General features: G+C 35.4%; 1 protein-coding gene across 1 annotated transcript in view; it reads left to right on the top strand.

Annotated features, from left to right (window-relative positions):
- LOC115307331 (catenin delta-2-like) overlaps positions 1 to 23922 on the top strand; it is a 362256-nt gene that overhangs the window by 117961 nt on the left and 220373 nt on the right. The gene's annotated exons all lie outside the window — the stretch shown is intronic.

Raw genomic sequence — 23922 nt, 5'->3', positions numbered from 1 at the left:
GTGTCAGAGATTTTGCCTAATACCTTTTTGTACCTCAGGAGGTGGTTAACATTTCAGTTCATGCAACCAACTGGTCTCTGTTGCTATCTCATTTGGCTCAACAGCATCAACAGGTATCCCAAAGAGAGAGATTAGAGATGGCTGCTTTTAGTCACCTTCCTTGATGAAGGTGTCTCAATTGATGCTCACATTGTAAAGTAGTGACCTTTCCCTGCCTATGACATTCACTGTGCCTTTAGTTAAATTAATTCATGAATTCAGTTTATGATATGTAATACTACAGGAATAATAGCTATTGAATAGTAGAAATTTTATTAAAATTATGACATCGTTCTTCATGGGGTTTTTTACTGTATACCAGTTCTCTCTTTTGGGTGGTAAAGCTTAGTCATATTTTCTGTTCTGAAAAGAGGAATGCAAGAAAGAAATGTTGTAACATGGAGTTTTGTCTTGAGATTTATGATGTGTCATATGGATAGTGCCCATGGTTTAGATGTTGGTATGCATATTCTCTTCCACGATAATAACGTTACCTGGGCATGTACTAATGTTTCTAGTATTCTGTGTTACTGTATTACTTTATAGGAAAATAATTGCCTTAGGTGATGTTGAAAATGTACAGGGAAGTTACACAGGTAGAAGATATATGTTAGAATGTGAATCACAACACGGAACAGTGAGAAGTACTTCTCAAGTGTTGGGTTATTGTGATGATTGCTAGTTTATGCCTCGTCATCTGTTTTGCAAATGAACCTCTCACCCCCATAAATCAATGAATTGAGTACTAGAGGGAATCGGTGCTGAATCCATTAGATGAAAAATATTTTAAGCAGTAGAATATTAGCAAAGTTATTTCTGATTCCTGTGAACCATAGAAAAAAGGAGCCTGTAATAAAGGAGTTCTACATTCTCTTATCACCAAGAATAGCCTAACTAGCTAACCTAAGGTATTGCTGACTTAATTATTGCTGACTTGAATTATTGCAGTGCAAGGTACCAGAATTTTACAGATGTTCTGTTAAGTGAACTTCTTTCTTGACAAGTATCTCTAGTCAGACCTTGTATCTTGAAGCTGGAAGACTGTATTAAGCTCAAAAATGAGACTTGATTTTTTTTTTTTAAATATTTGAATGTATTTCTCAGAGTAAATGGTAACATCAGTAAATTTGACTTAATGGCACATATTTATGTTCAACCACACTCACTATTGGGAAAGTCCTGTAACTCTAATATTAATTTATTTTATAGTAAAGATTTGAAATAAAAATAATAATAAAAAAGTACACAACAAAACCCAAACTTACTTTTGGGCTTTTTCTTTTCCCCACAATACTGTACATTTTGACATACTTCCATTATTTAATGTTCTGTTGGGAAAATTTTAGGTAAGGCTACCATCTGATTGTTCAAATGGGTAGTCCCCTGCTTTTTAGAAGGGATTGAATTGCTTTACTGTGTCATATGTGATTTTGCTCTGTGTGCACATTTACTGTAGCCAAAGACATACCTAGAATTTTAGAAATACAAACAGATACAGTTATTCAAAAGTACTGCTAATAAAGGTAAATATTATTGAGTTCATAATTAAGGTATGTTTCAACATATCAAGTATGTTACATTTTCTTCATCTGTGCTGATGCTTGGCGTTAAAAGGTTTCCTTGCACTTTTTAACTGTCTAGGAACAGTTGGGGCAACTTCATGTGTTACTTCTGAAATAACTACAGCGTTGTCTTTGAGCGATGGCAACAGAGTAAACTGTGTTATTTATGATACTGATGACTGTAAAAGGTGTTTTCAGTCTTTGGAGAGGGCAGGATACATGGAAGGCACAGAGAAGTAGTAATAAATGTTGTATGTATTTGCTCTACTTAAATTTTCTATGTGAAACATAAATGATTTATTCAGAAAACTCGAAGTTTGCTGTGCTTAGTTTGTACACATATCTCTATGCTGTCCTATTTTGAGGAACAGATTTATTTGGTTAAAAAATTTATTGAGTCAAAAAATTGTGCTTGATATGTCAAATGTAAAGTGATATACATAATTGTAATGACTCGATCAGATGATTTAACCACGTGCTTTTCAAGGTGAGGGTGCCTGTCAAACTAGAAATTGAAGCCTGTGTTTTGTTGTTGAGGAATTAGGTCTATTTTGTGAAATGCCATTGTGGAACACCTTGCTTTAAAGCATAAGCTATTTTATTTGTGTTTTAGCTCTGGACAAGTGTGCTGATTCACTTTCGGGTTTCAGACTTTAGAGATGCAGTTGAGAAGTGATAGATACAGAACATGAATCCATTTTTTATCCATTGCTGCTAACTTTCTTAAATTACCAGGCACTGCTGGAGGGAAGGTCAGAATCGTATGCCATATGTCTAAGAAATCATGAGATGCCAGGCAGTGACCTTTGGCTTAGCTGTTTTCAAGTAGTTCTCATGAAAAGGAATGATTAATAACTTCTCTGAAAGTAAAATTTTTGTTTTGGGGTTTTCCTTGCTGTTGTTTTTGTTTGTTTGGGGTTTCTTAGACACTATCAACTTCTGTAAAGAGAAATCATCAACTAAACACATTTCAATTTTCCATGCTTTATGAAACCTACAAAGAAAGATTTTTTTTTAGTTCTTGTGATATACTGGCAGACACATTTGGCCCAATGGTTCATAGATTTTAGAAAACATAAGGCTATTTCTGTTTCTGCTTTGTCATCTGGTTTTGTATCTGTAAATATGGGAAAAAATTTTCAACACAAAAGTGAGGTATCAGCACTCTGATTTGTGAGGACATATGTGATAGATACAACTACTTCTGCCAAAAGGATGATGTGTTTCTGATAGGGAATTTCCACCTGTGAAAGAAAATTCTGAATCCACTTGTTAAAAAAAACATGCTGGAATGAGAGCTATTGATGATGCTGTTTTGAAGGTAGAAATAGCTGCTGGGGAGCTTTTTGAGTAAATATGTATTGAAGCTGATGCTTTTTCCTGGAAGTCTCCAGTCATAAATGGTTCACAGTACTTTGATTCTTGGCATAGAGAAACTACTCCCTTGGAAGCTGAGGAGGATTGTAATGACCTAGCAGAGGCTTGTTTTGGCAGTTTTTGGTTTTTTTTTTTAAAGCAAAACATGAGATAAATTAATTCCCTAAGAGTGAGATCCATCTTGAAGTATGGACATATATTCAACTATATGCAGCTATATTCAACTCAGAAATTGTATCATACATTTGTTTTTGGTTCTTTGGGACTCTAGGTTCTTTAGCATCTTAGCAGTGACCTGTTTCAGAGAACAGCTTTCCCTTTCAGAACACTTTTGCAAAGAACAGGTTGTGCAATGTTTAATATTTCTTTTGAATCATTTTATTTTAAATAAAGGTACTTGTTTCCAGTTGCATGTTTTCATTTCTTTTTTTTGTCTCCAGAAAAAAATCTAGACTTCAAGATTTTTTGAATATTTTTCACACTGTTTAAATAAGTAATATATTCTTTAAGTCATATTGCTGATTCCGGAGAAAACAGAAGACTTTGGCTTTTTTGTTGCTGGTGACTTTTGATTTTGGGTTTTGGGGGATTTTTTTGGCTTTATAAGGCTTGTATTTTTTTCTAAAGTTACTTATGTTACTTTTAAATATGTACTGGTTTTTTTCCATTAGAAAGCTAGTTGTTTGTCAAGAAATTGTGACTTGAAATAACACTAAGAATCACATTCAGGGCAGTAATTACTAAGGGTTGTAATGCATGTTAGTATTAAATACGGGTAGTATAACTGACTTTCTACATTAGGTGTTAGTACTCTTTGGAAACAGGGTTATGTATGCCATGCACATCTTATATATGTAGATGTAAGTAAAACTGCAGATAGACATGGCTGTAGAAGTTGGAAAATTAATTTTCTTGGGGTTTTTTTGCTCTGTCAGATTGTTTTCCCTGTGTCTTTATATCATGACTGAAGTTTTAGAAAAAAATCACATACCTAGATGGATGTTTCAATTCAGACAATTTTTTTTGAGGCTTTAAGTCCAGAAGAGACTTGTGAAATAAATCATCCAGTCTGACCAGCAGGACATGACATTTCATACAGTCATCCAAGTATTGGGCCCCAAGTCTGATTACAGAATGACATATGCACTCTTTTCCCAAATATAATTCATGCCATATTATAATACATATATTCATCAAAATAAAATCCCATTCTTGCACTGTAGGAACCAGTAATTACTCTAGTAACATTAAGTATTTGGCAGGTTTTCTAAATAGGTTCAATTATGATATATTCATGTCTTGCTTCCCTTCAAACAGCAGGCTCTATTTCTGCCTTTAAAAGTTTTAGCAACTCTATTTCTAACCCATGCTAATTATATTCAATCAATATATATTTCTTTCATAATCTCTCTAAGTATCAAGCCAATATATTCTCTTCCTTAGTTATCAAACTCCCTTTTTTCCAATCAGGCTTTAAAATATTCCCAAGAGATATTCCTCTTCTGTTTTCATTAATATATTGATTTTAGACAAGAATTAGACTTGGCTGTTTGATGTGCTTTGAGTAAGACAAGTCTATACAGTGGATACCATGCTGCTAATTTCTGGATGGACCAACTCATTATTGAAATACAAAGCTTTAGAGTACAGGTAGTGCTTCTCAAATACATCCTTGAGTTGATGGGTATTTCTTTTGAGATGTACAATCCCAGTACTGGAAATGGCAAGTTGAGTGGAGAAGTTTTGAAGAGTGCCATCACAGTGGCTAGAGAAGGAAATAATTTAATATACTTACTACACACTCTGTTCTATTGGCTTCTCAAGTTCTTGATTTAGTCTGGGGCTGGTTTCACACAGCTCATTGGAGTAGCCATGAGTGTATTCATGTCATGCTTCTGAGGAAACAGCAGTTAACAAGACAAGCCTATTCAGGGCCCTGTATCTTTTAAGTCATGATGAAGGCGCAGTAGCCATATTAGTTGCAGTATGAAGAAACTATACATTATTTCATTGATAAAAGGATGTGGTGATAATCCAAAATATATATCTTTGGGATTGTTTGAAATGAACTGGCAGTGGAAAGGCTCCTGTGAAGATTTAGTCTGATAGAAGAGTATTGAGGTGATATGTCTTCCCAGCAAAACCATCTTTGAAGAGAGGGAAGAAAATGCTAATTATCAGAATAAAATTAGAGTTAAACATGATGCTATTTTGACTTACAATAATGTTAAAAAATTAGTATTTCAAAGCCAAGAATTTCAGAGAGGCGGGATAGAATGCCACTTAGCGACAGTTCAGTCTAATGCTAATTTAAAGCGGTAATAAAGACCATCACAAAGAAAGGCAAAATATCCTTTCTTATCATGTATCCAGTAGATGAACACACTTCTGGTGATCCTCAAGTGCTTCTGCCTTAACTTATTTTTTTACCATTAGAGGAAAGATTTCAAACTTGAAATAAAGATACCCTATGAAAAGAATCATACTGATCTCACAGTCAATAGAATTTAAATTAAATATATTAAATTTCTAGCATTTTAACATATTACATTTATAACTTTTTAAGATCATTGCTTACTTTCTCTCTCTTCTATTATTCGTTGGGGCTTTTTTAAACATAAAATGTTTTCACTCCTAAACCCAACTTATTTAACCAGCGATAGTGGAAGAGATTCTTAATTTCACCTTAAAGTCATTTGATCTAACTGAGCTTATAATACTTAGGAGGGGCGTGTCAAGTTGTGCCTTTTTCTGTACTGATACATTTCTCTCTTGTACTGACAAAGAAGTTCTTATGCAACCACGTGGGGAATGCTGTAGGGGACATGAGCAAGTAAAAAATATGAAAAGAGGAGATTTGTGCTATGGAAGGTCAAGTATATTGTATATATATTTCCTGTTTGATGAAGGGCAGTTGGATCAATGTGCCAACTTGTTTTCAAGTATTGGGCTTTTTAACACAGCTGCTGTAAACATATACTTCAAAGCATGATTCAGAAAGTGCAACATAACGTGCCTACAGGGGAGTAGAAGGTTGGGGGGTGTCTCCCCCAACTCTACCCCTCTTCCTTGTCTAAAAGCAAGTCGTAGTTTTTATGCTCCTGAGACTTAGCTATCAAACCTGTTTTCAGTATTTTTCTCCTTCTATGCTTGAATTAAGTAATATCCGTCAACAGAAATTTTCATTTGCATAGAAAAAGTTTTAGACTTTGAGTTCCATGGCTTACAAAACCAGCATACCAGTTCTACACAGAAAATAAAGTGCAGTTAAAAGACCAAACTATGAATGCTTCAGTTAGTTTCAGTTGTTTTTGTTTCTTCTGTCTTCTCTGGAAATGAAAGTAAACCATTAAAAGCACTTTCTATATTCCATAGTGACCCTTTTACTTTAAGTTGTCTTGCCATACTTTTCATGCAGCTTGCTCTTAGAACTTCCATTTTGAAAGGGAGTTTTCATGGGGATTTAATTTTTGTATTTTTTTTTGCATATTTGATTCCTTTTATGGAATTTTGAAAACTTGACTACTTCTATTGTGTTTGCCCATCAGTTTCTGTGGGTTTTCTCACGTGATGACATTTTCTACTCTGGATACTTTTGCTGCTAAATGAAAGTACAAGTTCCTGAGCATAGTTAAAATCTTGTGTATTTCTAGACTAAACTATTTCAGGGGTAGTTGAATGTTATGCATGCTGTGTTTTGATAAGTTACAATTCTGTTTATCCCCCATACATGAATACTAGAACCCAGCAAATGCTACACTAAGTTTAAACTTAAGTCTGACCCTGAGTTAAGGTACATTACTACCCAAATAATCTTAACTTAGGCTGGGACTTAACATAGTTATGAAAATGATAAATCAGTTTAGAATCACACAATAAATTGATTTTAGCATGTGGAGCATATACATCTCTTTTTTTCTTCCTCTGTGGTGAAAATGCATTTATCTGACATTTTTGGTGTCAGAAACTTATTCTATAGTTGCTTTTGATGAGAACATTTCCAGTGTAAAAGGATAAAAGACCAGCAAAGAACATTATTCTTTTAAAAAAGGATTTGAAGATTCATAATAAAGTTCTAGACAAATTAACTACTTAATTCATAATTCTTTCCCTCAGTGTTAACATTGCATTTTTAGGTAGAACATCACTAACTTGGTTTTGGAAGAAGGCTTTACAGCTATAACCTCTAACATGTTTAACTGTGAAGCCAGACTTTTTGTGGGGGTTCCTTGCTACTCTTTATACATGCATTTATTTTTTTTTTTCTATGCAAAGAGCAAATCCAAGTCATGTGGTCCAAAGAGGTTTTTCTCCTTTTTATTATCGTTAAGAGATTTCATTTTAATTTTCTTTATGTGGTAGATATGATGAGATGATAGCAGCTTAAGTTTTGACATATCTTTTCTAGGATATTACCTTTTTTATTGTTGAGACTTTATCAGAGTGCAATGCTCTTTGACCGTAACATTTTAGATATTCCACATGTGGAGGACTTTTTAATATATAGTACAAAGATCAATTAATTTGACATTACTTGCAGTTACAGGGGATTTTGACTTAGCACAGTGGCACAACAGTACACTCAAATCACAATTGAATTAGAAATTACGGTTAGTGGAGTAAAGCAATTGCACCATACAATTGACACAATATAAATGTGAATTATCTAGAGTATGCTGAGCATCCCCCAGTCACCAGAAAGGAATATGTTTGTTGAAGTCAGATGAAGGCCACAATCCTTTTCAGGTCTCTTCTGTTTGTTGTTTATTGGTTTGGTTTTGTGGGTTTGTGCTTTGCTTTTTTTGTTTTGTTTTTGCTTTATTGGGTATAGCCACATGTATTCTCTCCATGCTGGCCTAGGTGAGTTATTTGTAGCCATGGCGTCTCCAGGGCCAAGTTGGTGCACCAGGTCTTTTCCTTTCATGCCTGTACTATGCTACTCTGCCTTTACTCTTGAAGGCCACTATATCTCGTCATGTTAGTGACATTAAATACTTTGCTCTGCACAGTATGACTGCTTGATACTTCTATCTCCGGATCTATCATTTTGTAACAAATTGGCTGGAGGTACCTGCTCCATTACAAATGTTGCTGTTACAGTTAAACCAAGTAAAACAAAGCTGCAGGCAGATGAAGGAAAGCTCAGACAGTTAAAGCCTGGCAAGGCTCAGTCCTGAGGTCTTGCAAACTTGATACAAAGCTGAGACGTTGCTTGGTTCATTAAGTGCTCCATATAATTCATATGAAGCTATCCTGCAAGATCCCCAGTGGGGGACCTTATTCCTTCTTCGATCACTCTCTGAATTCAATAGAGCAAGCTGTCCTATGTGCCTGAAGCTCCAGATTAGCAACCACTGGGGAGGGAGGCTGGTCTCCCAGGGGGTGTATCCCGTCTCACTCACCCCTCTTGCCTGGAGTCTGTGCTGTTACATTTTAAGTTCATTGTGGGTGGAATGACAGCAGGCAAAGTCATCTACTGAGGGCATGGCTGGGCTCTGCAGAAAAGCATAAACCAATAATCTAAATACCTATTACCATTATATGAGTGAAATATACTTTGAGTAGATTTATAGAATCATAATTTATAAGCAGATCCAGTACATATAGAAGTTATGCTATTTTAACCAGAAGCTAAAACAAACTAAAACTAACATAACCCCTAAAACTAGCTTTGTTTTGCTCTGGGTCTTCATTTCTTTCATTCAGGGACAGGCAGTTAAGCAAAAGGGTAGAAATACTTTGCTGATGTAGTCAGTTTGTCTAAAACAAAGGCACCCTTGGGTTTCCCTTGGCAAGGAAATGAATTTGGCTTCCTTTTCAACGGTTGTGATCAATCATGTCATTATTCTCCCCTGAGCCTTCAGGTCATGTATCCTCTATTTATCTCTTCAGAGCATTCCTTCATTGTGAGCATGTAAGACGCTGTGTGGGGTGGGGGTGTCTTTGATCTGTCATAGCTCTTTATCCCCTTATTTTACACCACATGATACGAAATCTTGTTTTCTGGTGTGCAGAAATTTACCTTTTGGGGTAATAATACCTTGAGACATCCACTTTTGTAAGTGAAAACCTGCCACTGGTTATCTACTTCACAGCTTATGGAGTAATACTTCTATTTCTATTAGTATTTCCTCAGTTTCTTCAGTCTGGATTGTGACATAGCAAATAGCTGCTTGTAGTCTGTTTCCTTAGTTGCTTCAAAATGTGAGCCGTACTTCTCAAATTTCATCTCTGTTCCTTCAGTTGCCACATTTATTTTTCCTGGAGTCCTCAAAAAGCATTATTCTTTACATTTTTCAGACAGTCCCATATCTCTTGCATTACTAGTACTTGTCTGTGCTAAGCTTTCCTTCCTTGGATATCTAGCGCCCTCTGACATAATGATCTGACTAATCCAGAATGACATTTTGCTGCTTAGTGGTATTCCATCACTCTAACCTGCAATTCATGTTGCAATGTTATCCCATGGTCATGATTATCCATCTACCCCAACAGTAACACAGTGAAATTAAGTGCTTGACTGTGTAAATAAGATTTAAATTGAGCCTTTTGTATACCATTACCAGCCTCTTTGTTTGGGAAATCTTTTAGTTTATGTTCACATTGCTAGGCAATTTTCAACAAATTTTTTCAGTGAAAAATGAAAAAAAAAAGCATAATGGAAAAAGTTTCTGACTTTATCACTTCTATGTATTTCATAATATTCAGAGTCTTGAAGTAAATAGGTAGATTTAAGAATTGTACTGTATGTTGCCTCGAAACTGGTGAATGTTTTTTTCACCCCATCTGATTCCAGCAGAGTAACACGTCTTGGTAAAATCCTCTTTGTATTTTTAGTGTATTATTATTTTCTGAAGTACCTCTTTGCTTTATATTTTACAATTGGTATCCCTGGAAGATACTATTTTTCTTTTTTCAATGTAGTTTTAGATTTTCTTTTTCCTTTTATTTTTTTTGTGTTTTTTTTTTTCCTGTACATAGTTAGACCCGTTTTTTTCGCCTCTCTGTCAATCTAGGTCATTAGTTGAAGCTTTTGTTGACAGACCTCTTCAGAGTAAGTACATCTGATGCTATAAATAGGCCTGATTCTTCATAATAAGTCAGCAGATTCACTTGAAAATTCTCAATTTTGTACTAGGTCTGATGAAATGGAAGATCTACTGCATTCTTGTGTCAGTCAATAGCATAATAATTTTTAGTGAATTAATATCTTCAAAACTGTGACATTGCAGAATTAAGTAATTTTGAATTAATACAGGATTACTAATTTTGTTTAGAAGAGTAAAATGGACTCCTTAAACAATCTCTGTTTTTATTTTATTTTTTAAAATTTGTATTTTTATTTCACAAGGCAGAACTTGCACATAAAAACCTGTTCCAACACATTTTTTGCTGTTCTGTTTGTTCCAGGTCACAGCGAATAGAGGGTACTGTTTCTCTTACCATATGTTTTCAGTGGCCTTTGCTGTGGAAATAGATGATTCTTTGGATTAGTGTTTTGTTTGTTAGTGTACCACAAATGGTGGCAGGGACCAACTAAACAGTATTCATTCTTATCGCAGAGTAAGGTAGTTGCCTGGTACAATTCCAAGATGCTGTTCTACTGGCTAAAGATTTTCAGGCATGTAAAAACGTGGGGTATTTTTTTTGTTTTCTGTATGACTACAACCACAGGAAGGCAGTTAGGTGCAGCTCTGTCTGCAACATGTGCATTGACACTTTTCTGAAACCTTTATCATTATGTATGATGCTTCAGCTGCAAAAAAACCCCAGCATTACTTCCTGCTTTCACATTCTCTAACAATCTTTAAAGGCTTATATAAGCAGTGTATGAATTCTTGAGATTAAATTAGAGATATAGTTTCATCCTATGCCCTTTCTGTGTGCACAACAAATGTATTGTGAAACCAGGTACAACACTAGGTAAATAGCTCTGTCTCTGAAAGTAGGACTGGGTGTACCACTGTGACGCATATTGGGATGGAAAAACGATGTAAAAAGTCACTTAACAGTGACTTCTCCATGCTTCAGTCTGTCAAGATTTGTGAGGACTCCACAGCCTATATGCAGCACCAGCATACCCTTTAGAGGTTTGTCATGCTGAGATTACATGACAAACTGTAGAACATGAACAGTTGTCCATAATAAATCTCATAGCGAGGTGTGACGCAGTGCCTGTTTGCTGCTTCTGAATGAGCAGTGCTGCTGTTGCTGTACTGTTGCCTGCCAAATTCACTGTCATACATAGAAATATAAATTAATTGATAGCATATGCCACAGTGATGTCTACCTAAATGTAGAAGAGCTAAGCCATGGTAACGGCTTAAAAGAATATTCTTTTTTCTTTAGTAATACGTGAATATTTAAAGGCTGATGGTAAGTCTGCTAAGCACTTTCCGTTTAATTTTAGAGAAGTGAACTATGGTTTATTCCTCAAATGTGTAAAAAGGTAAAAAGAAATGAAGAACTACTTTCTGCACCAGTTGTGTTTGGGTGATATGCAACTATATTCCCATATTTGGCATGAGAAATTGTCCAATACTTAAAATCTTGCTAGATTGTTTCAGTGTGTGTGAGAGAGCGAGTGCCATTGCCACTGTGAGGTAGTTTTAGTGCACCTTGCTTTGCTAAAGCCATACCTAATTGCATTTCCTTAATGTGTTGGGAATGAAAGGATTTAAAGAAATCTGTTTGATTGTCATCAGTTTAGTGTAAAGAGAAACCAATGTGTTTCCTCTTCTTTTCATCTTTTCATCTAGCGTGAGATTCATGTGAAGATCTTCTCGGTCTTCCCCACCACACACAGTTTAGCTTCTGATTTTGTTGTGTTGACAAATGCGCCTACTACCTCTCAGTTTATCTGTGGTCTTGCAATGTTATGGTTTCTTACACTAAATTTGAATAGTATGTTGTGTCCCTTTTTTTGTTGTTAACTTTTATTAAGCAAGGTAGGCTGTTAATTTGTAGTTATAATGCAAAATTTATAGGCATAGTTAATATCTTTTACAAGACCAACAGTTAAAGGGAAAAAACATGGAAGCTTTTCTGTGAGTCTAACTTAGGCACCTTAATATTTACCCTTTTAATTTTTTCACCGTTAAAAGTTTGTCTAATAGCATATGCACCTTCTCATTACAAGCCTTCCCTGATGTGAAGATGTCATATGATGATAGATGTTAATGTTCTTCTGGTTTATTTGGTAGAGTATTAAAAAAAATATATATATTGTGGTTCCACGAATCTTGTGTTGTTCATATACATGGGCATCATTGATGTCCCTGCCCTGCTTGCACAGTTCATGCCTGTATGAGTACAGTCAGTGGCTCCTTTGAGTGCAGCAGTGCACATGTATGCATACAGAGAAGTAAAGTCTTTTAATAAAATGATATTAATTTGTATCTCTTCTGTTCAGCATTTTAGAGATTTGCGAAGATTTCTGCTTTGTGGCACTTAAATTTGAATAGGTTTTTTTATTGACTTTCTTGATTCCTAATCGATATTAATAATCTCCATTACTTGAAAATGGAAAGATAGGCATAAAGGTTGTTCAAACTCTCATCAGTGATTGTGGTGAGGGATGAATGGACTGACTTAAGAAAAGCATCAATCTTCAGGTTAACATTGAAAAGGATTTTGTTAACATTGACAAAGATGCACAAGTTACTCAAAGTAAAATAATTTTGATTTTAATTTGAATATTCTTCACATAGTCCTTCCTAGTTGAGTGTGTTTATTCTTAGCATTTGTTTTCTCAGTACGTACTTGAAAGATTCATCAGATGGTGGCATCAGTGTGTCCTTGTAGTAGTGGTGTAACCCTGCCTTTTTTCTCTGGAGTCCAAGATTATAAAATGGATAATAAAATAATAATAATAATATAATGCATAATAAAATGCCATACAGACTTCAAAATGTTTCTATTCATTACTGAAAAAGCACAGTATAGGAAAGCTTACTTTAATTCCATTCACTTTAATAAGGGGATTAAAAAGTACATAATCAGCTGTATTTTTTTATTTATTTTTTTTTAATGGCAGAGTGGTTACTCTATAGCAGGGAAAAACTCATTGTTTTCCTTTCTTGTTCTGCTAAGTTTGCTGAGACTTTTTGGAAGTTTTTTATCTACACTCCCTACTGGATGAAAGTTTCAACATGCAATGCCTTATGTCAGTGAAGAAAAAGCTTACACCATTACTTCAAAGAATATAGAATTTGATTCCTAACCCTAGGCCTATTCTGGTCTTCAGGTTGAATGCAATTCTGCTGTAGTGCTTCATATAGTAACTTTAATTTCTCCTTCATTATTTCTGGAGAAAGCAAATTGAAATCAGGAAGGCCAAAGCCTATTTGGAGCTGAAGTTGAGGGTTTAAAATAACATGAAAGGATGCTGGAAGTATTTTCCTGAGGGTACTCAGGGAAATGTGTGTCCATGGGTGAATGCTGGAGGCAATCTAATGTTGGATAACATAGAAAAAGCAGAAATTTTCTATGTTTTGTTCAGCTTTTCCCAGACAAGGGAAAGTAACATGGAAGAGACACAGGACTGTTTTGGGAAAATGGACGTATTCAGCTTTTTGGAGCTCTGTGCCAAGATTGACATGAGTTCATTCAGGTAATAGGATTGCAAGGGGGCTGTCATCCAAGCGGAAAAATCGTAATGAAGGAAAGTCCTGAGAAATAGAAGAAGACTAACGTTATACCAGTCTTTGCCAAAATAAGGAGAACAGTACAGGGATATACAGGTCAGTGTTAGTCTCCAGGAAGATCACTGAACACATTGTCTTGGCACTTGTTTCTACACAGAGTGTGAATAGCAAGGGCAAACACAGATTTATGAAGTGCAGTCAGCATTTTGCTAATCTGATTGCCTTCTAGGATGAAACATTTGACTGTGAATGAGGGGAGCATATGTGATATGGTATAACTGTAACTTTATTAAAACTTCTGATGCCTTTTCCCACACTGATGTCAACAGTAAGCTGAGGAAGCACAGACTGGGTATTGAGTGGGCTGAAAATTGGCTGGACTACTGTACTGAAAGGGTAGTAATAAATAGCTCGATCAGTTAACAGACAGTCAGAAGTGAAATACCTCAAGGGTTGATTCTGGTACTCCTGCTATTCAATTCTGCAGTGACTTGGATGACAGAACTGAACAGAATGCTCCCTCAGCAAATTTATGAATGATACTCAATTAGAGTGATGCGTGGAAAGCCAAATTAAGCTTAAATCTTAAATTGTCCTGAGACCTTGAATGAACTGAGGACTTAGCCAATAGGAAACTCATGTATTTAAAACAGAGCAGACTAAAATTCTGCATCTGAAGTGAAATAACACCATGGCTGGGAAGCACCTGGCTGAGTCACAACCCTGCTGAAAAGGACCTGTGATTATTAAGAATGTCAAGCTGAATAGGAGCCAACGGTGTGCTTTCACTGCAGACAAAACTATCTGTGTACTGATACGTTAGAAGGAAGGAGGAACATGGGTAGCAGACTGAAGGAAGCTGTTACCACCTGTGCCTGGAGCTGGCATAGCTGCTTCTTGGACAACTGTATGTCATTTTGGTAACCTCCAATACAGAGGAATGTCGAGAAACTGGAAGTAATCCAGTGGGGGAATACTAAACCCATCAGAGGCCTAGACCACATGATGTGATAGGAGAGGTTAAGGAGCTGGGATTTTTAGGGAGCTGGGTCAGGTGAAGAGGAGGTTAAGGGTTAACCTTAGGTTAGCCCACAGTAACATCAAAAAGTGTGACAAAGATAATGGCACCAAACTTTTTTAAGTGGTAGGATATAGTTTAGCAGGGGGCAATAGCCATAAATTGTAGCTTGGGGAGTTCAGACTGGACACAGGAAATTTTTTTTCATGGAGACAATACCATTGTAATGGAAGAGGTGATCAGAAAGGCTGTGAGTTTGATCTTTTCCAGTCAACTACATAAATCCTGATCTGGTGTTGGAAATTATCATATTTTTTAGTGGGAGGTGAGACTAAGTCACTTCCAGACAAAATTTCTGTGGTTCTATAATGATTCTATGATGATGTACAATTTTACTGAAATTATAATTTATAACTTTGTATGTAGACCATGGAAAATATAATTTGAGAGAGCATAGTGTGGCTTAAAATTTTCCCCCTTGTGATCAATTAGCTTTTAATGCTTTAAAAATAATGTGGAAACTGAGGATAGTTGATTATTCAAGAATAATTGCATTACTTTTCTAAGTTTATATAAAGTGGTGAGCAATGAAATAGATCAGACAACAGAAGTGGTGGATAAAGGGGAAAACTAGCCAACACAGAGTGGAATATTGAAAAATTTTGGTAAGATGTAGATTTTTTTTCCCCCTAGAGATGTCATCTAACTTTTTATGCAGGTTTCAGAGACCAAGTTATTACTTCTCAAACTCTCCTGGACCTGAATATATGCAAGAGAGAAACATGTGGAAATGAATAAATAAATATGGTGTTTTCTTAATGTTAATAATACAAAAGTGTAAAGGTAGCCTCACATTTAGATTATATATCCTTTTTGTCAGACTTGGTATGACTAATCCATTCTTTTCACAAACCCTTAGCTTTTTTTTTTATTTATTTTTTTTTTAGATTTGGAAAGTAACATTTACCTTTATTTTAGACAACTTACATGTATGTGTTACATGGAGAGAGACAATATTGGTCCCTTAAGGGAGATAGGGTACTTATTTTCTGTCAGTTGCTGGTGTCAGGTAGAATATCTGTAGAAGAGTAAAATAGGTATGAAAATGATGTTACACACTTTAATATGGCAAAGATTCCTATCTTGTGAGGGCTGAACCTTCCCTTCAGAGGATTCATAGACACTTTGCATCTCCCCATGTGACTTGGACCTCAGGTCACATAAAACAAGGCCAGGCAAGTCAGTTAGACCTTCAGCAGGAAAATTAATCACCTCATAGGTTGTGTGTAGCATATAAAAAATTAGGCTAGAAATCAGAGCAAGGTATTCCCAATAAAGGAAACTGAGTGACTTCATGTTGCTGCAATAAGCTGGCTGTCCGTGACTGCTTGATCTCACTGGCACAGAGAACAGTCAACACTTTTTGAATGCAGGATCAGGTCTGCAGGAGACTATTCTTTGTGTTAATCCTCGAATTCAGCAAGGTATTTCCTGATGTTTGTTCAGCTCTCCCAAGAGCTGAGGGCAAAATACAACTTAACACTTGCAATGACGGATTTTGGGATATAGTACATTGATTGCTATCTCTGTAATACCGAGGTGGTTGCCATGATTGTTTCAAGTCAGACACAGTTCTTGTTCTTTTAGGGGTTATTTAGGGGAAGTTCCAGTGTCAACATGCCAGATGAGGATTTCAGGCAACAGAAGTGTGATTGTGGCCTGTTTCTGTCTACTGTTATCAGATTATTTATACTAGTCATATACCAGTATCTGTTCCTGCACTCCTTCCCTCCAGGTTAAATCCCAAGAAATCCTTGGTGCTTTAAGGAAAATCTATACTTCAAGAGCTTTTAGTGAGCATCTTGTAGTTTACTGAGGTGCTATTCAACAGTACTGTTTTTGATTTTGTGCTACTCTTAATGAGTATTTTCTTTCAATTTTATGCTGTACCCTATTGAGTCCAACATATTTGAGTGGTGCCCAGAGGGGGTTGTAATAATAATAATAATAATAATAATAATAATAATAATAATGAAGTTTTCAGCAACACCTGCTGCAGCTTTTAGTGTCTAATGTACAAGCATTTTCTACAGCAGTCTGTTCATAGTTAAAGTTTACTTTCTTCAATTTCTTCTGTTGCATCACTGTCAGTAAAACTGATGTTCTGCATTATCATTGTAATTTCATGGTAAAGCCTTATTGTCTTCACTGAGTTTCTTTAGTTTTGGTTGTTTAAAGTAGTTTTGCAATATTGTTCTTGGTTACCACATGTCTGAAAATACTTTCTGAGTAAGACACTGCGTAGATTTGGATTACAGATGTCATCTGGCATTGTGTTATTTTTTCAGTAGGTTTTGCTTTTCTGCATTAGTTAAGTTTAGCCCTAATGAAGCTGTAGTTCTGCAGCACAAGAATTTCTATGCAGTGACCATGTCATGCCTCAGTTTTGTTTCTCTAGTGTGATATATTTTATTGTAGGAGGGACATGCATAGTATGTAAAAAGCTCACTTTTATCCATTAGCATTTTTTGCCCAACACGGTAAAATCCTTTCTGAATTGTTATGACCTCTGGATGCTGTCATGTGATTTTTGAATTAGAATAACCTAATCTTCATTATCTTTGGTTGGCACTTCATAGTAAGTTAACACAATCTCCAGAAGCAAGTTGTTCTGAACAAGACCTTTATCTGCATTCTTATGTAATAGAATGACATAAATAATACACGTGTAGCTGTCTCAGTGGCTTGACAGACAGTTGGTGTCTGGGAGGGCTAATACTGAGCTTGTTAGTATGCTGAGGAAGACCTGAGCTGGCTTCATGTGATTATATGAATTCCCCATGGTTTTGAGCACTTGTAGTTTGAAAAGAAATGAAATGCTTCTAGATCACGGTATGTGTTGAATGGCTTACAGAGGCTTGGTGCTCTACCCGTCTCTTCTTGACCTCTCATCTTTCCATGGTTCCCTAGGTATATGACTTTGTCTTGTTATGTTGCTATCTCCTGAGATTCAATTCCCTAAACTTCATTTTCTCTATGCTCTAAAGTTGCTAGGGTGCCTTTGTTGGAGCAAGCTGAATTCAGCCTTCTGAGCTGTGAAAGGTACTAAAGGTTCCAGCTACAGGAATGCTAGAAAATGAAATGGGACAAAAAGAAATTTTATAAACGGAGATCATAAAGCACATCTATTTGTCTGGTTATAGCAAATATGAAATGATCTTACTTTTGGGACAGGAAAGAGTTATTTGGTTCTTCATCTGACCTCCCTGTCATACTTTTGCTATACCTACATATATGGGAAGTCCTTTCTCATTTGCTTCCTTACCACAGAGGATGTGGAGAACAGACAGATTAATGTAGCTGTTGAATAAGCTGCTCTATTCATGTAAATAGGTAGAAGTTAAATTTTCAACCAATTTCTGTGAAAATATAATTGCAAAAAGGGGATTAATCTTGCTGATCCTTGAGCATAACTATACTCACCTGAAGATATTATAACTAGTACAGGTTGTTTGCAAGTTGGCTTTGAAGACTGGGATCCAAAAGAAGTTTAAGTTAATTCTAGAAAATAAATCCTTATGTGAAAGTACAAAAGCAATTTTAAGAAAGAAATTTCCAAAGGTACATGATGTAATATCCAAACCCTATGTATTTTCATACCAACTTTCTCTTTTTTTCTACTGCTAGAACTTACTTTCCTGTATGAAAAGTAAGCAGGCCATATTTACATAATTTTTACACAATTTCTGAGTACAGCAAATAACCTGTTTGTGAATATTTTATACTAATAACTCATATTATATACCTTAAAGGAGTGTGCTGTTCGGCTTTCAGAAGGATTTTGTCTAGGTTTTCACAAATTTCATGCTTGAGATGGGTTTCAAGTTTAGGACATCTGTATCTGAGATATGTATTTCATATGTATTTATAACTTTCCTTTATACATTTTAAAATACTAAAAAGCTGGTACAATGTTAAAAGACTAGTCCACTGCTGAAAAAAAGTCTAAATACAGAAAATAAACCAATGCCTCATCAGAGTTTTGAACTCCTGTTATTTCTCTCTTGATAAAAAGTACATTTGTTTTTGTGTCTTTCCAGGTATTGTTTTTTTGTTTGTTGTTGTTGGGATTTTTTAATTGGGATTTATGGTTTTTTTTAATGACTAGAAAGAAATATCTTCAGGTAGAGAGAAATATTTGAAAGCAAACGGTTAGTCGAGCATATAGCTGGAGGACTACTTCAGGAGGTTATTATTAAAATATTTGTAGATCAGTAGAAAGATAGTGTACAATTGAGGACTTGGAGAAAGTGTGTGGTGTCTAGGCTCCACTAATATTTTGAGGATTACTTGTCACTGAGTTAACAAGGTTAGTTGCCCTGTCCTATTATATAGTAAAATAGAATTAAACTCTGCAAATTCTTGTTCTCTGTACTGCAAGATTCCAAAAAAAAAAAGCTGCACAAAAACATGTTTGGTTTTTTTTTTTTCAGAAACAAAGTACTGTTTTTTTGCTGAATATGCTCAAAATGAAACATTTCCTAATTGTTGAAATATTCTTCCTTTCTTCCCTTTCCCCAACTTTCTGTCCCCTGACTTTCAAGATAACATCTTGGCTCCTGACTAATCATCACTTCCCAACAAGTAAATATTTCAGTGGAATGTTTTAATGAGAATCTAATTATGAATATAGCAAAAATTTAATATTATCTAATCACTCTGCAGAGCAATTCTAGACCGCTTACACAACCAAACTCTAATATGATAAACAAATGTAATATACACAGTGAAGATTATAAATGTTAACCGACTGATAGAAAAGAATTTACAGCTATTTATTTAACATGAAGATGAAACTATTTTAATGATCTTACTCATTGAATGCATTTCAAAATCTGCACTTAGTGAAAACTGCAAGGCTATTTTATTCCTGCTAGTATAGTAGTGTTGTGAAAGAATGAGAAAAATCCATTTTGTTATCATAGATCTGCTGTCTGACTTTTCTGATTTCTGAATGTTTGCATTCTGTCTTCATTTACTCCTTTACAAGCTCATTGAATTTTATTAGTTATCACTGCAAGCCAAATGAAAGAAAAGGAGTTGCACAGCTGCAGTGATATGAGTCTGAACTGCATCATCATCCTTACTTGCAGTAATATGCAAACAGGAAAAAATGAGCTTGATTATAGGTCTCAGGAACATTGCCAGAACCAATATACAAGTGATTCCCTCAAAACAGAACCATTTTGCACTAGAAAAAAGAAAAACCAAAAACCAAAAAACACCACTTGAAAAAAACCCAAGAAAATACAGATGCTGAGCATTCTTTGTTTTCCAAAGTCAATAAGAATCGTGGGCTCCTGCTATATTCTAAAAATCGGACCAAAATGCAGAAAGCTTTGTTCATATTTAAGTTATCTTACTCTAACAGAAGTTAATACACTTTAGTTGAGCTTGTGTAATTGTGGCAGAAACAGCTTTGGCTGAAAATTGATATTGGCTATCACAATAAAACCATTTATTTTTGTGTACATAGAATTGTATAATTTAAGCTTGCAGAATGAGCCCTTTTGTATTCTACAGTTAAGTAATTTCACAGTATTACAGCAGGCATAAAGACTGGAGTGAGGGGACATCTCTCTAGTGGGGTTGTACCTGTTCAACTACTTGTAATTAATATTTAGTGCAGCATGTGTTTGTTTTGCACATATTTTTTCTGCAGTTCCTACTTGAATGCTCACAAAAACTATACCTTGAAGATTTCTAGCTGATTTTCCCTGAGATTTTTAGCGGTGGCGCAGGTTGACTTAAGAAGCAGGGGTCAAGGTAGTGTTGTACATGGGTAGCAGTGATGTGTCTTTTGAGAATGTAATTATTTGTAAGAACTCAAAAGACAGTGTGTGCTTTCACATGTGCAGTAGGTCTGTCCTGACTTGTACTTGGGCCAAGACTTGAGTCTTGTTACTCCAACAGAGGAATAGAATCATGGTGTGGGTTAGGCTTTGCAAATAGCTGATAGAAACATGAAATGGCAAGAATACTAAAGGAAGTCGTGGGACTGGGTATCTGTCATTAAGAACAGTTGTCTTCAGCTTATAGAGGCAGGAAGGACAGTATGGTCTGTATAGACACAAAAGGATATAAGATACTTTTAGTGTAAAGCCAGCCTCACTTGAAGATAATGAAAGACTAGTTAGCAGTAGAACAGCTGAAGAGATGTGCTGTTCAGAACCATACATCATATTTTGCCTTCATTCCAGAAAAGTTTTGAAGTTTTATAGTCAGCTTTTGTCTGTCAGAATGACAGTATGGAGTCTTAAAGAGATAAAATTATACTTTCAGCATTTTCTGGGATGTCAGGTCTGAGGGTATGAAACAATATTTAGTCTTAAAAGTATTTAATTATATTTGTAAATTTAAGAATTTTCTTCCTTAGCTATAGGTTTTCTTGTACTGAAAAATTGTAACTATTCAAGCCACTGGGGTTGGGTTGGGCATAACACACCTTCAAGGACAGTAAAACAATACATATAAACTGCACTGCTTATACCTAATAGGTCACTTTTCCAGTCTTCCATTTGTTAAAACAAATGTACTTTTTTTAATCTGATAAAACTAAAAATCAGGAAAACAATTTTTTGGGTGTATCCATGAAGCTGTTACGTGAACAGCAACAGTACCTGGAACAGATATTAATAAGCAAAAGAATTGCGTTTAGCCCCTGTGGCTTTTTTGTTTCAACAGCATATCTTTAGATTTTGGACAAAGTAAAATTATAATAGTGTTTTTGAACATATGTTTTGCATTTTTGCATTGGACTTCCCAGAATGCTACTAATGCTGCTACTAATTCTCAAAATCTGGCCTGCTCATTTATGAGTTTACTTGTAAAGAAAGAATCTGTAACAATCCATCACTTGCTGTTTGGTCTCCATTCCTAAGGTAAATAAAATAAATGTTTTGTTTCTTTAGTACTTTAAGAAATGAAACAACTGGTTGATCAGCTATTTATTCTTCCCTTTTCATGCTTCTGCTAATGGCAGCTTTTGAAACTAAAGAGGAGGATTGAAGGAACAATATCTGCCATCCGAATATTTTCAGTATTTTGTTATGGGTTATTTTAGTTTTGTATGTATTTATACTAATCTTCCTAGTTTCAGTTTCAGTGAAACAAGGAAATATAGTAATAAACAAAAGAGGCATTTTGAAATAACATCTAAATATTTTATCTTTGTTCTTAGTAAAACATGAGAGTTCAAATTATATTTTCTTGATTTGATTGCAGTTTTTTTGTTCTTGCCTGATGTGCCTGTGTACCCTCCAAGTAAACCCGTCAACAGTTTTTAAAAATGCTTTCCTCCTACCTGTCAGATTTTAATAAGGTGAAAGCTTTCACTTGCTAAAATCAATCCTTGTTTGTTTGTTTTGTTAGAATGAGAAATTATTCCACTGTAGAAAAAAGGTTGTTGTATTCCCTCGCTTGGAGAACAGGGCAAATTTATTCATACAAAGATATATAAATAAAAATTGAAATTTACACAGATAATGTGCTTTTGTCTCAAGAGGGGAAAAATAGTGCCATGCCCTTTCTTTTTTTTTTTTTTTGGGGGTGTTGAATTTTACTTTGTTTCAAGTCTTTGAGTAAAACATGATTGATACTTCAATTCCTATGTGAATAGCTGGTACAGTCCTCAACTCTGCTAGCTAAATCTATTACCTCTGGCTGTTGCTGATACAGTGTATGACAGTAAATGGTTTAACACTGAGAAGAAGCAAGGCACTGTGCACATGCTGCTGACCTGGGGTTACGCTGAGTGTTGCAATCCTCTTTTCCCACTATAATGTAAAGCACCATCTCTTCTTTCGCCAACCTGTAGGGAACAGCCATTATATATCCAGGGAGATCAATATGCAGCTGGCTGTCTGGAGGATAAGGATCATTGAAATGTTTTGACTTGAATTTCTTAGTAAGTTTTAAAATATGCCAAAGGGATCTGCATGGTTTGTTTCATCATTCACACATAGTAGTTTTGTGCATACACTGAAACTAGTATATTTTCTGTCATGGTTCACTTACGGAGACAACTGATTTAATCTTTTGTTGCAAGAAACGCTTTTATATCACTGTTGTATTACATCAAGAAGAAAGCTGTAGAAAGAATGTGAAAATTTGAACTCTACAGTATTTCTTTAAACTTATTTGGAAAAGTGACCAAGTTTTCAATGGTACTGAAAAGTTATTGTAACTTGCAATGTGAGAAACTTCTGCTTCTAGCTCTTACAAGGCTGTTCACTGTAGGAAAGGAAAGCAGGATGGGCTCTTGCCTTGTGCCACCATAGTGGTATCTACAGAAACAAGACTGTAAAGATTTCTTTTTCTACGTTATGGTGGAGAGAATCAGCTTCCTTCAGACAGGATCTTTAGTACCTAGCATGTGGCTGTTCCTAGATAGACCAAGAAAAGTCCTTTTATTTTGAAAGACTTCTGTTTAATCTTTCAGATTTTGAATTTAGGAGTTGGCTTATTCATGCTTTAACATAAACATAGGCATGTTTTTTGATGAAAAGTTAGATTTTTTTGCCAACTACCAGAGAGCAAAGAAGGCAGAGGTTTCAGGAAATGTGACAGAAAATAACTGAAGGCTTCCTTATTTACCTACCTTCTGTAGTACGTGGGGACAAAGTATGAGAAAAATTTGCTGTGTCCCTTCAGGAACAATAACAGTAGAATTTTTTATTATTCTTGAGAATTCTTCAGTAAGAATTCTGAATTATAGGGAAAGTAACTCCTCATTACAGAACCTTAAGCTAAGAAATGGCCTATAAAATTGTCTGAACTTAGCTAATTTTTCTGAACTATTAGAATTGCTAGAATGACTGTTTTCAAGTCTCTCCGTTACTTTCTGGTGCTTTTAATAAACATGATCTTCAGTTTAGTGTGCAAAAGTATACTCACCCTGCCCCCCTTCTCCCATTTTTATCACTGACCTAAATATTTGTATCAGGAGAACACTGGCAGTGACACCACTGCCTTAAAAAGGCAGTAAATAACACTCCTTATGCCAGGTAGTCAAAGTGATATCTCACACTTGCAAATTCTTGAAATGAAGAATCCATGATGCAGAGACTTGGACCCAGAAGCAGTGAGCAATAGTGCATACGTGAAATATGGTTTTGGCTTTTGGGGAGCATAAAAATGAGGCATTATTGCTTCCACTCCTTTATTATAGAGTCTATTAATTTTAGTAGTATTCTTGTGTTTTGGGTCAAGTTGTATATAT

Source organism: Manacus vitellinus, unplaced genomic scaffold (genome assembly GCF_001715985.3).
Source record: "Manacus vitellinus isolate BGI_N305 unplaced genomic scaffold, ASM171598v3 scaffold_17_pilon, whole genome shotgun sequence".
Taxonomy (NCBI): Eukaryota; Metazoa; Chordata; class Aves; order Passeriformes; family Pipridae; genus Manacus; species Manacus vitellinus.
This window is presented reverse-complemented; position numbering and strand designations above follow the sequence as displayed.